The sequence below is a fragment of the Vulpes vulpes genome, chromosome 9, assembly GCF_048418805.1.
Source record: "Vulpes vulpes isolate BD-2025 chromosome 9, VulVul3, whole genome shotgun sequence".
In the NCBI taxonomy this organism is placed as follows: Eukaryota; Metazoa; Chordata; class Mammalia; order Carnivora; family Canidae; genus Vulpes; species Vulpes vulpes.
The window spans coordinates 9,473,169-9,486,761 of NC_132788.1; the positions used below are offsets into that span (position 1 = coordinate 9,473,169).

Here is a 13,593-nt window from a genome sequence, read left to right on the forward strand (position 1 = left end):
AGCTACATGCTAAGATTCTTTCTTCCTGAGACAAAGTAAAGTAAAATTTCCTCCACTTGGCTGCCGTCCAACACATCTCCTGTTCTGCAGATGAGCCTTTTCCAACTATAGTCTAGGCATTGTCTCGAATTCCTCAACCCATCACTTTTCAGTCCGCTGTAAAAGGGCTCCTCACTGCTACTGGACACATCTTAAACCAGCAGTGATCTCCTTAGTGGTTTGATGGGGGCAACACTCATTCATTCATTCAACAACATGGAGTGCGCCATGAACTCTTCTGGGTGCTAGGGATACAGCAGGGCAGGAAATGATTAAAAGTTCCTGCATCCATGGAGTTTACATTCTAGCAGGAGAGAGAGACAACATAGATTTGCTTATTTTTTTTTATTGTTCAACGATATACCCGTCACAATCTCATAAAACAGTAATCTAGAAGAGCCTGTATTTCTTGACTCTCCATTCAACTGGTTGCCAAGTCTCAATTCAACTCCTAAATCTTTCTCTTAATCCACCCTTTCTTTATATTCCTACAACTTGCCTTAGTTTGGGCATGACAGAAGTATTTATACACAAAAATTGGCAATTGCCACGAATCAGGTACCCCCCCACCCCAAACAGAGTCCGTTGAAAAGCATTTTCCAGAACATTACTGATTAAGCACCTTAAATGTTTTCCCCTTGGTCAGGTTTTCCACCCCCTCCTCCTCATTCTGCCCTCCTGGAAGTCAACCTTCCCACATCTGCTGCCAGGATGCCACTTCTAAGCTTCTAAAACATCGTGATCATGTCAATCCTCTGCCCAAAACTCTTTCCGAGATCCCCATCCCTTCCAGAGCCTTGGCGATGCATGTAACACATTCCTGATGTGGCCCTTCTTATCCCTCCAGCCTATGTCTGATGTTACATTTTGGTCTACCTACATACCAGCACCCACGCCTCTGTGCTTTTGCATAGGCTGCTCTTTCTGCCTGCTGGGATACTTGGCTAGTTCCCAGGCATCTCACACGACTGTTAAGGTGTGACATTTTGAGCTCCCCTTGCAAGCTCATGCTGGTGAGATGCCTCTCTGGTTGCGCTTACAGGATCCTTTGCATCCATCCATCACAGCACATAAACCACTGCACTGAGACTGGTTTCCTTCTTGTCAAGATCTTGGTTAACTTGTGTGGGACTGTGACCTTCACTCCCACCCTGGAAGACTGGACTTTTTGTAGGTTCTGCTTTAGCTTTTTCCTTATCTTTCTCGAAGACAACAGTCTTCCTGGGTGATCTAATCCATCCCCGACCTCCTCCTTGCCTTTCTACCACCTATGTGCTGATGAGTCACCATTTATATCTCCAGCCCAGATCTCTTGGCTTAATGAGCATCTCTACCTGAATATGCTATCTTAATATATTTAAAACAGAATTCAATATCTTCTCCAAGCCTCCTCTTCCTGGGTTATTGTGTCAGTGAATGGCATTAGGAGGGGTCCGCAAACTCCAGCCAATGGGCCAGCTATGTCCACTACTTAGGCAAGAATCGTTCTTTTTAAAAAAGAAGATACAGGGCAGCCTGGGTGGCTCAGCAGCTTAGCGCCAGCCTTCGGCCCAGGGCATGATCCTGGAGATCCAGGATCGAGTCTCACATCGGGCTTCCTGCAGGGAGCCTGCTTCTCCTTCTGCCTCTCTCTGTGTCTCTCATGAATAAATAAATAAAATCTTAAAACAAAAAAAAATAATGGTTAGCAGAAAGTTAGAGAGAGGGAAGGCTCGGGCACAATGTGATTGGTAGTTCAATTATGTCATCAGGGACCTAAGTTTTCCCATTTTTTAAAAAAAATTATTTATTTATTTATGACAGACACTCTGAGAAAGGCAGAGACATAGGCAGAGGGAGAAGCAGGCTCCCTGAGGGGAGCCCAATGTAGGACCCCAGGATCACACCTTGAGCCAAAGGCTCAACCACTGAGCCACCCGGGCATCCCAGTTTTTCCATTTTTTAAAAAAGATTTTATTTATTTGAGAGAAAGAGAGCACACAGGAGCAGGGAGGAAGGGCAGAGGGGGAAGCCGACTCCCTGCTGAACAAAGAGCCCTAAGTGGGGCTCCATCCCAGGACGCTGGGATCATAACTTGAGCAGAAGGCAGACACTTAACCGACCAAACCACCCAGGTGCCCCAGTTTCACCATTGTTCTGCTTTCTGGAGCTCAGGCAATACTGGCTTCAGCTAAAGTCTGGTTCCTGTATGGTAATGGACTTGGCTGTCGTTGGCAACTGGGCTACATATGTCATGAACTTCTGCTGAGAGAGGGAGAGACTCTCTCAACCATGGAATATGAGGACTTCTGTAGGACTGATCCGAATTATACCATGTCCCCTTCCTGCGGTTTCGTCATCTTCTTTTTCCATTGGCTGTTTCCTTTTAGCCTTAACATGCTTAAACCTCTCCTTTCTAACAACTCTACAATCCTCTGGCCATGCTGTCCCTACAATTTGAGCCTTCTCTGATCCTTCCCTTTATAAACAAGTTTCTTGGAAAAATGTCCACTTGCTTTGTCTTTATTTCCTCATTTTTCATTCACACCCATCACGTCACTGAACCCAACCTGCAAATGTTATGGGTCCTCCCAGCTCGTATCAAAGGGCAACCCCTCATCTTTATTTTAGTATACTCTGCAGCATTTGACTCCTTCCCTCCATTCCTCCTCTTCCCAAAATCCTTCCTGATTTCTAAGGTTAAGTTCTCTAAAGATTCCTTGCCTTGTAATGTCTCCCTGTCTTTGCGCAGGATGGCCTAGAATCCCCTCATCACTTCTATGGCCTCAATTCCCCACAAGCTTCATGGTTTTCTACTGGCTATGTATATAGCCCTCCTGAACTGTGACTATTTGTTTATCCTTTGTGACTATTACTACCCTCCAAAGCAATCTCCAAGTCTTGGTTGGAGATTTTTTCGTAGACAGCAGAGCGCCCATGGTGAAAGACAGAGTTGATATCAGTAAGTGCTTGCTGAATGAATTACTGAATAAATTAATACACTGACTTATCCAACAGCACACAGCCAGAACATGGCAGGAATCAAATCAAGAGAAGTCAGAGATTTTTCTAGTAGACAATACTATTGAAAATGACAGTAAGTTTTGAGAATGACAGTAAGTTTTATTATTTTTTTCTAGATTTATTCATTCATTCATTCATTCATTCATTCATGAGAGACACAGACAGAGAGAGGCAGAGACACAGGCAGAGGGAAAAGCAGGCTCCATGCTGGGAGCCCAATGCGGTACTCTATCCTGGTTCTCCAGGATAATGCCCTGGGCTGCAATTGGCACTAAACCGCTGAGACACCAGGGCTGCCCAGTTTTTTAGGTTTTAGAAGTCATCATTATGTAAGATATAAACTGCATAAAGTTATATTTTGGAAGATACAAAATTCAAGTAACATTTATATGGTAACTTATATTTATGGATTGATATTCATAAACATTTAGATGTACTTTACGTTAATTTACTTCTATTTAAACAGAGCTTCGTATGTATACTCTTTTTGCATTTATGTATTTCATGTAAAAGTCTAAAAGAATAAGCTGGAGATACCAAGCAATCTAAGTCTAAACAACGGGGAAATTTTCATTGTTAGGAAAATACCAGAAAAGCACTCTTCTGTGAATGAGCAGACTGTTTTCCGTTAAGTAAAATTAAGTACTTTAATCATATTTAAGCATATTAAATAATTTAAAAATTAAGACTGCAATTCAGCCCCATCTTCTGATTTTACAGCCCAGGGAGCTAAAGAAAGGGGGGCGGGTACCAAATAAGGGCTGCCTGCTGCTTTTCTTCTTTTTTGAAATGCTAAGTGAGGGCAAGTGCTGGGGAAATCAACGTGATGAAAATGAAGAAGGAATTCTCCTGCAGTGTTACTTAAATGGCCATAAAAGAGAAAAAGATTAAACTCCACAAAAGGGCTAAAACTTTTGCAGATTTTTGCCTCAGCCTATTTCCAGTCAAAATGGCAGGCAGTCACATAAAAAGAAAAAAAAAAAAAAGATAAATTTTAGAATTTTAAAATTGGGAGGTACTACCGCGAACAGGTAGGCCTACAGTAAGGGTAAATAGATTAAAATTAGCCTTAGCTCTTTAGGGTACTCCACTACTTTATTTGCATTTAACTGCTATGACTTGTATAAGTGCATCACATTTCTTTGTAAATAAACTAAGCTTTTCATAACAAAAAAATAAAATGAAATAAAACATGAAATATAATAAATAAGCTGAATCCCCATATTGGGGTGGGGAGATAAACTATAAAGTAACTCTGGGGTAGGAGCCCATATTTAAAAACCCAAAGCTGGGGCATCTGGGTGGCTCAGTCGGTTAAGCATCTGTCTTTGGCTTAGGTCATGATCCCAGAGTCCAGGGATGGAGCTCTGCTATGGGCTCCCTGCTCAGCGGGAGAGGGAGCTTCTCCCTCTCTCTCTGCACCTCCTCTCGTTCCTGCTCTCTCTCTCTTTCTCTGTCTCTCTCAAGTAAAATAAATAAAAATCTTTAATTAAAAAAAAAAACCCAAACTTCAGAGACGTTACATATTCATACACTCTGTACGTAAATAATATCTTGCTAGATTTACTAAAAATTACCTTGGATACATTTCTAAAGAAAAAATGAAAACGAGGAGCGCTAAGTGACTGAAGTTTACTCTGAAATCATAAATATATTTCCTTTCCCCAACCCCACTCCCAGATCTATAAAAAGTAAAATGGAAGAATTGAGGTATATTCTCCATTAAAGAGGCAATCAACTAAGTTCCAATTATTTTTTTAGTAGAAAGCTTACAAATCTGCCAATTAGGATGTCTCCACCTACTATGGACGACCCACCAAAAGCTGAGTCAGTTTTCCTGGAGTGTGTTTTCATTTATTCGGCTTTTAGCAACAAAGGCCGCACCTCTTCCTGAAGTTTGTTGGCAATGACACCCACGTTACTTTCTTAATGATATTAATTGTTTAAAGAGAGCATTTTAAAACATCAAAAAGCCCTTATAGTTTTTTATAAGAGTAATAAAGCTGGTTGCAAAAAGTTCAAATAATAATACAAAGCACGGGAGGGAAGTTAAAAAGAAACCAAAATCTAAAATCTCATTTCCAGGCACTAAGTATATTTTACAGACATTCTCCAAACAGTACTCAGACTCTACAAACACTTACAGATTAATTTGTGTGTGTGTGTATATATATATTAGTTTTACATGAAAGGGATAATAGTAAACATGCTCATTTGTGAACTCTTCTTTTATTCTATGTCATAGATATCTATTCATGCGATGTCTAGATGAAGCATCATTTCTAGTGGCTTCACAGCGTTCCCTTATACAGAAGTATATCTACTTGACCATTTTCCTACTGAAGGACTTTTACCTTGCCCCATCTTACTTTTTTGGTTATTATAAACAATGCTGTGAGAAATATCCAATTTATGTGCCATTTCAAATGTATGAAATAATCTCCTGAAGGTAAATTCCCTGAGGTGGAGTAGGGAGGTAGGGAAAGGACACACACACTACTCGACTAAATATTGCCAAACTGGGGCCCCTGGGTGGCTCAGTGGTTGAGTGTCTGCCTTTGGCTCAGGTCATGATCCTGCCTGCTTCCCCCTCTGCCTATGTCTCTGCCTCTCTTTCTCGTGAATAAATTAAAAGATCTTAAAAAAAAAAAAAAAAAGACTAAAACATGTCACGGGCATTGGGGAATCTCATTAAAAATAAATAAACAAACAAACAAATAAATAAATATTGCCAAACTGCCTTTGGGAAGGAGATGGGTAAGGCTTAGGTTCAGTTGACTTTGAGAGAACACCCAACAAAATGGTTTACACAAGACAGAGGGTCACATAGAAGGTGAGGCAATTCATGATCCAGGGGACCAGGCACCTTCCACTTTGGTACTCTATCATTTTCAGAACTTGGCTTCTTGGGATGCCTGAGTGGCTCACTGGTTGGGCGTTTGCCTTGGGCTCAGGGCGTGATCCCGGGGTTGGAGGATTGAGTCTCCCGTCAGGCTCCCTGTGGGGAGCCTGCTTCTCCATCTTTCTGTGTCTCTCCCTCTCTCTCTCTGTGTCTCTCATGAATAAATAAATAAATAAATCTTTAAAGAGAAAAAAAAAAAAGAATTTTGGCTTGGCTTCTTCTGCATGGTGTGAGGTGGCTGCTTAAATTCTAGCTATTGATTCTGCATTTCAGCCAGCAGGAAGAAGGAAGAGGCAAAAAGGGTCCACTCCCAAGGGCTCTTCTGTGAAGTCACACTCACCATTTCCAGTGACATCTACTGGCCAGAATTTGGTCATGTGGCTACATCTAGCTGTGGGGCAGACTGGGAACGTATGCCAGTATGTTCACTTAAAAATCAGATATTCTTTTACTGAGGATGAGAGAAAATAGATATTGGGGACAACCCACAGCTTCCACCATGGTAAGGATGTACCATTTACACCCCTGTGAATATCACACAAGAGGCCCCATTTCCCAAGTGTTTACCAACTCTGTTATCCAACTGTTCCCACTGCCATCGCATTTTATTACTTACCAGGACAAATATCTAACCTATTCTCCAACAGCCTGTGTAGTTCATTCATGCCACTAATATCAGTGATGGGCACCGCCCACCCCTGCCCCTGCCAAAAGTATAAAGAACATGAGAATGTGGGGACATATGTGTTACTCTGCCTTGATTTGTGCTTCAGTGTTAAAGCTCTGTCCTTAGCTGACTTCTCTCCTCCCTCCAGGTAATCTCATCCACAGCTTTAATGTTGGTGAGTCAAAATCTGCATAGTCACTCCTGAACTCCAGAAACTTAGTAAATTAGCCGGTCGATTACTTCCTATACCCATCTGGATAATTCACCAGCATGTTACAATTAACTATAAAAAAAACTGGTCTCATCATCTTGTTTTACAAACACTTCTTCCTGCATTCCTTATTTTGGTGGCACCGACTGAGTCATTTTAGACTCTTACCTTTCTCCCATCAAAACACTGACTTCATGACCAAATTCTATTGATTTCACTTCCATAACAACTCTCGACATTCCCTTCATCTCCAGTGTGCTCTTGAGGATGAAGATAAAATCTCATGACTCTCTGCCTCCAATCCAGCCTACTTTGAAGACGGAAGCCAAAGGCTTCTTACTAAAATTCGAAGTGAATATGATGGCTCTCTCTCACTCTCTCCCCACCCCACCCCCAAATTCTTTAAAAGCTCTCCATACTCAAAATTCTTGGTATGACATATGAGGTCCCCCAGCCAGTGACTTATCAGCATCATCTTGCATTAACCCCTGACTATTCAAATATGCCCCATATTTGAATACATCACTTGCAGTTCCACAACACAGTGACTGCTAAAGTGGGTCCCTCCTGCCTAGAATTCCTGGAGAAGATCTATTTCCTTTTTTGTTTCTCTCTCTCTCTCTCTCTTTTTTATGATTCGGATCCTATAGACACGTCAATAAAACCCCTCCTGACTGGACTCCCCACCTTGTGGTCATTTTTTTGTTTTGTGCCACTTTTGTGTTCCATACTTCCTTCTAAAATATTATAGTAAATAGCGTATTTATTCATCCAACAAATATTTATTGAATTCCCACTGCATACTCAGCATTACGCTAAGCGATGGATTCATGGCCATGTGTAAACTGAATGTAGACCTTAGGCACTTGCAACCTTTGGTCTATACAGCTTACATTAGTAAAGGCTAATTTCCATTCACCATCTTGGTCTGCTAGAAAAGAAATTACTTCTCTCTCCCATTAATCTCAATGAGAGACTGGGAAACTGATGTTGCCTATTGCTGATCATGACAAGAGATATTTTCTTCACTGTCTTGTTGCTTATTCAAATATTCATTTATTTGTGCTTTTATGACTTCATGCTGTTGGCTGCCACTATCCGGAATCACTTGGATGTTTAAGAAGGAAAAATTGGGAGGGGGGCCTGGGTGAATCAGTCCGTTAAGTGTCTGCCTTCGGCTTGGGTCACAATCCCCTGGTCCTGGGATAGAGCCCCGTGTTGGGCTTCTCTGCTCAGTGGGGAGTCTGCTTCTCCCTCTCCCTGCTCATGCTCTCTCTCTCTCTCTCAAATAAATATAGAAAGAAGAAGGAAAAATTGAGGGTAATCTTATTTGACCTATTATATCTTAAGCTTTTCCCTCAAACTTACAACTGACAAAGGCCCAGTATGGGGATTCCTGGCTGAGATGAAGGTAGACCTAAGAACAAGATGAATAAAGAAGCAAAGATCAGGGGAAAAGGGTGGTCCAGGTGGAAGGGGCCGTGTAAGCAGACGCTGAAGGACCGAGATGATGTCTACTACATGAGGAGAGGCACCCCCTAACCGAGGCTGCACAGGGCTAGCTGACAGCAGGTCTGAGCCATAGCAGAGCACCCCTGAACTGAAAAATCTTACAGAGAAGATTTATAGAAGGAAATCCAGGTACACTAAATTTTGCACAAAAAAGAAATCCAAGTTAGGGAGAAATTCTTGATTTAGAGTAGAGTACTAGAGTGTATTCCAGATTGATCAAAAATGTCTGGGTGTATTACTCAGGACTGTCTGGTCTCAAGAGACAGAAATTCAATCCGGAGAAGTTTAAATAAGAAAGCAGTCGTGTCGGGTTATATAACTTGGAAAGACAGTGGTGTGGCTAGCCTCAGGCACAACGGGATCCAGGGGTGCAAATGACAGCCTCAGATGATCAACTTTCTATTTCCTTCTGTTTCTGCTCCTCTCTGTTGTTGGCCTCATTATCTTCTATTGTAAATGTATGTTACTCATGCAAATAGGGAGCCTGGCAGCTAAAAACTCCAAGCCTACATCACCCAGTTGGAGGATCCCTAAAGAAATGAGAAACTAACTCTTTCTAATTGAAGGTGAAAAATCCCAGGGAATAATTGCATGGGGCCAGTCTGTCAACTACCCACAGGTATCCCGGAGGCAGGGGGCTCCACGATTGGCCAGGCTTGGGTCATGTGCCCATCCTTCTGCTTGCACCTCAGTGGATTCCTCACTGCTGTAGTGTGAAAGTAGTGCAGAGGAGTGGTGGCTGAAATGAATTCTGGGCAGAAAAAAAAAGATTGTAGTTTGGCTGGAACAGAGACTACATGGCAAAGGGGATCAAGAGACCCGTTAGGAGTGGGAAATGGGGCCAGACTGTGTAAGTCAATATCCCATAAATGAAAGGGAGCACCAAATACTCCGAAACGTCTATGTATGTGTATGTATACAGCTGATTCTTGTTATGCACAGTATTTAGCTTCTAGAAAGTCACTGCCATGGCTGCTGAATTAGGGAATCATTGCCCTATGGGAAATACAAGGGTAGGATCCTGTGAGCCTCTGGCCACATTTTCATCAACTGATCAATACATAATCCTGTTTTATGTGTGTTTCTGTTTAAAGGTACTTTATTTAATATATATTGTTGATTCATTAACACGGAACTCACAGCCAAAAGCACTGTCACTCATGTCTGCAAAGAAGCTTATCTAACCCATGTATCTTTTTTCTTTTTTAAGATTTTATTTATTTATTCATGAGAGGCACACAGAAACAGAGGCAGAGACAGAGGCAGAGGGAGAAGCAGGTTCCATGTGGGGAGCCCGATGCGGGACTCGATCCTGGGACCCTGGGATCACGCCCTGGGCCAAAAGCAGATGCTCAACTGCTGAGCCACCCAGGCGTCCCTAACCCATGTATTTTCTGCACCAGGTACATCACAGCCTTCTTGCACTTAGGAACACCGGACAGCATTTCAGCACCACACTTGGGGCCATTTTAAATAGCGAAATCACCAGCAAAAAGCACGAAAATATGAAAAACATGGCACTGCATGGACCATGGAATGGACACATGGAATGGACACTGCTTATTTACAGAATGAGAGCTGAAGCATGAGGGCAGGGTTGCCTTGTTCCACGTCAGTTGGGATCATGCCAGTCCAGGCAGGTGGGGGGACTCTGTTTTTTCTGTGCTCTGCAGAGGGCCTAGAATGACTGCAGAAGTGTCAGGGGAATATCAATGTGGGGGTTATACAAATTTTACCGAGCAAGCCAACCCACAAATACAGAATCTATGAATAATGAGGAGTGACTGTATTTTCCCCTTCAGTATCTGGGGAGATTCATGTAGCAGGAAGGGAGATGGCGCTGGATGTGGAGATCAACTGGGAGGAATGGCAGCACTGGTGGGAGGCACGGAGGGGGGAGCATGAGAGGAAGGGAGGACAAGCCTGATTTCCAACCAGACATAAAGACGGGGGAAGTCGGGGGAGGGGAGCACATCAAGGAGGAGAAGGAGGAGGGAGGGGTCAACAGCTAGAGCGCTGAAAACCGAAGAACCAAGTCTGAACAGAATCTGACTTCAAGAGGGAGAATCTGACTTCAGTTCTTTTTTCTCTCTTTTTTTCCTTTCCTTTTTCCTTTCCTTTCCTTCTCTTCTTTTCCTTTCTTATTTTAAGGTAGACTCCAAACCCAATCTGTGGCTTGAACTCATGAACCCTGACATTAAATGAGATTAAATCACACAATCTACCCACTGAATCAGCCAGGTGCCCCTGAAGTCAGTTCTGTAACGAGCCATTCATTGGTCCTATCAGATGCTTTGTGTTCTTTGCTTCAAGATTTTTAAAATTCTTTTTAAATTTTTTAAATTTTTTTTTAAGATTTTACTTATTTATTCATGAGAGACTCAGAGAGAGAGGCAGAGACACAGGCAGAGGGAGAAGCAGGCTCCATGCAGGGAGCCTGATGTGGAACTCGATCCCAGGACCCCGGGATCACGACCTGAGCGGAAGGCAGACACTCAACCACTGAGCCACCAGGTGCCCCTCCAAGATTTTTTTAAAAAGTGTCCATTTGATTGACTTAAAAATAGAGAACAAGTGCTATTCTAGTATTAAATATCTCCACTTCCAATGAGTTAATTAGCCAACCTCATTAGTAATAGTAGTAAGAAGCCACACTTAGCACTTACTGTATGCCAGGCATTGTTCTGGGCTCTTTGTATTTATTAGCCCACTTATTTTCACAGACTATGAGGCATCATTAGCAGACTCATTTTTATTTTTTATTTTTATTTTTTATTTTTATTTTTTAAGATTTTATTTATTTAATCATGACAGAGAGAGAGAGAGAGAGAGAGAGGCAGAGACACAGGCAGAGGGAGAAGCAGGCTCCACGCAGGGAGCCCGATGTGGGACTAGATCCTGGTTCTCCAAGATCACACCCTGGGCTGAAGGCGGCGCCAAACCGCTGGGCCATCTGGGCTGCCCAGCAGACTCATTTTTAGATGAACAAACTGAGATGGAAGGTAGTAACTTGCCTGCCAACAGGTAATAAATGGTGGAATCTGCTTATAGAATCCATGTGTTTAACTACTATGTTATATTGGCAGTATCAGTTGGTTATGGTTTCCGTATAAACTCTCTTTTACCACACTGCTGTCCTCCTGCCTCCCCTGCCTCCCCACTGCCGTGCCAGTTCCCCCCACTCCCCCTCCATCCAATGTATGGCTTTGTCAATATTACTATTTCTCATCTAAAGAGAACAGTAGTAAACCATGTTCGCCCTAATTTCTTTCTTCTTATTTTTCTCCTAAAAAACCCCCAACAATGATCTTTAGCTATCGAAACCTATGTCAAGCTATAGGTCACAAATCCTTGTCTATCAAGTTTCTTTTCTGAATAAGCCGAACTAAACTCTTCATTTTATTTTATTTTATTTTAAGATTTTTATTTATTTATTCATGAGAGACAGAGAGAGAAGGAGAGAAGCAGAAACACAGGCGGAGGGAGAAGCAGGCTACATGCAAGGAGTCTGATATGGGATTCGATCCTGAGACTCCAGGATCACACCCTGGGCCGAAGGCAGGTGCTAAACCACTGAGCCTCCCAAGGATCCCAACTCTTCATTTTCTTATACTTAAAAAATACCAATTTGCTAGCCTCTATCGGAACTTTTTTTCTTTTCTGTCTTTCATTTTTCTTTATTTTTATTTTTTGTTTAGTTTTTTAAGTAAGCTCTACCCCCAATGTGGAACTCAAACCCACAACCCTGAGATCAAGAGTTCAATGGCTCACTGACTGCCCCAACTGTATGCCCCACTTCTTCTTTTATATTTAAAATAATAATAGTTTAGACTTTTAGGTACTAATAAAAGAATTCTTTTTGCCTTAAGCAACTCATTTGATATCTCATTTTTAAAGGAGTGATACTGACAAACCGTAAATGACTTTTAACTATAGAGAACAAACTGAGGGTTGCTGGAGGGGAGATGGGTCAGTGATGGGCTAGATGGGTGATGGACATTAAGGAGGGCACTTGTGATGAACACTGGGTGTTATATGTAAGTGATGAATCTCTGAATTCTACTCCTGAAACCAATATTATACTTTATGTTATCTACCTTGACTTTAAATTTTTTAAAAAAGGACTGATACTGTATTTCTCATTGGAATACTATAATAATTAGCATTTATAAAACAACTGGAAAGTCAGGACACAACGTCTCAATCTGTTAAGCATCTGACTCTTGATCTCAGCTCAGGTCTTGATCTCAGGGTTATGAGTTCAAGCCCTGCATTGGGCTCCATTTTGGGTGTGGGACCCTACTTATTGATAAGACAAAACCAAAAAAACCCCTACAAAGTCATAAATGGAACTGTTAAACAAATGCAAATGTTTTAATGTGGAATTTACCTAGAACATCTCCACAAACCTCTCTTTTGTTTGCCAGCTTTATTTCAGTTTTGATTTCGCTTTGATTTCTCAAACAGCTGGTTTCTAGGTGTGGAGGATGTGGGAGAGGTCGTGTTCAAGAAAGGTGGGAAGTGTTTAATTCAGCAAACACATACAACTCTGTGGCAGGCCCCTTTATTCAGCACTTGTAACCTCATACAGTTTTCATGAAAAGATCTTGGGGGATGTCCACAGCAGCAGCCTGTCTAGGTTTAAGGACACAGCTGCCAATGGGCCAAGGCTCCTGAATGCTTCACATAACTACTCAAGTGCTTTTCAAGGCTACTATTTTATGTTTTTGTTTTTTGTCTTATGACAATAGCCATCACAATTTAAGAACTCAAAACTTTTCACCTTGCCTTGCAAGCCCTTCTTATTTATATTTGGAGAAGCTGAGCATCAAATGCCTTTCTCACCACAGCTTCCATCTCTGGGGCTGAAATTCTTTGAGTACACTTTGTTCTGCAGGGGATATTCGTCCTGCTGCCCTGGCCACTGCAGATTGGACCAGGGTGACCATCTGACCTGGACCCAGTTAGGACGTTTTCAGTTTGAGGTGTTGGAAAACCCTGTCAACCTGGTTTGAGTGAAGAAGAGAAGCTTATTGGCTTACACAGCCCTAGGCCCAGCTGGTTCCAGAAGCTGTAAACAGGGCCACAAAGACCTGATCTCTCTTTACCTCTTGGCTTCTCCCTTTTCTGTGTAGGCTACATTTGCAGGCAGGTTGTTCCTGGTTGTGACAAGTTTGCAATTCCTGGGTGAGGACAAGATGGCTGCTTGTAGCGCTAGGCTCCTATCACTACAGCTCCAAGTCCAGGGGTAAAGGGAAC

General features: G+C 42.2%; 1 protein-coding gene across 1 annotated transcript in view; it reads right to left on the reverse strand.

The window, feature by feature from the left end:
• FBXO36 (F-box protein 36) overlaps positions 1-13,593 on the reverse strand; it is a 100,129-nt gene that overhangs the window by 63,227 nt on the left and 23,309 nt on the right. The window lies entirely within an intron of this gene.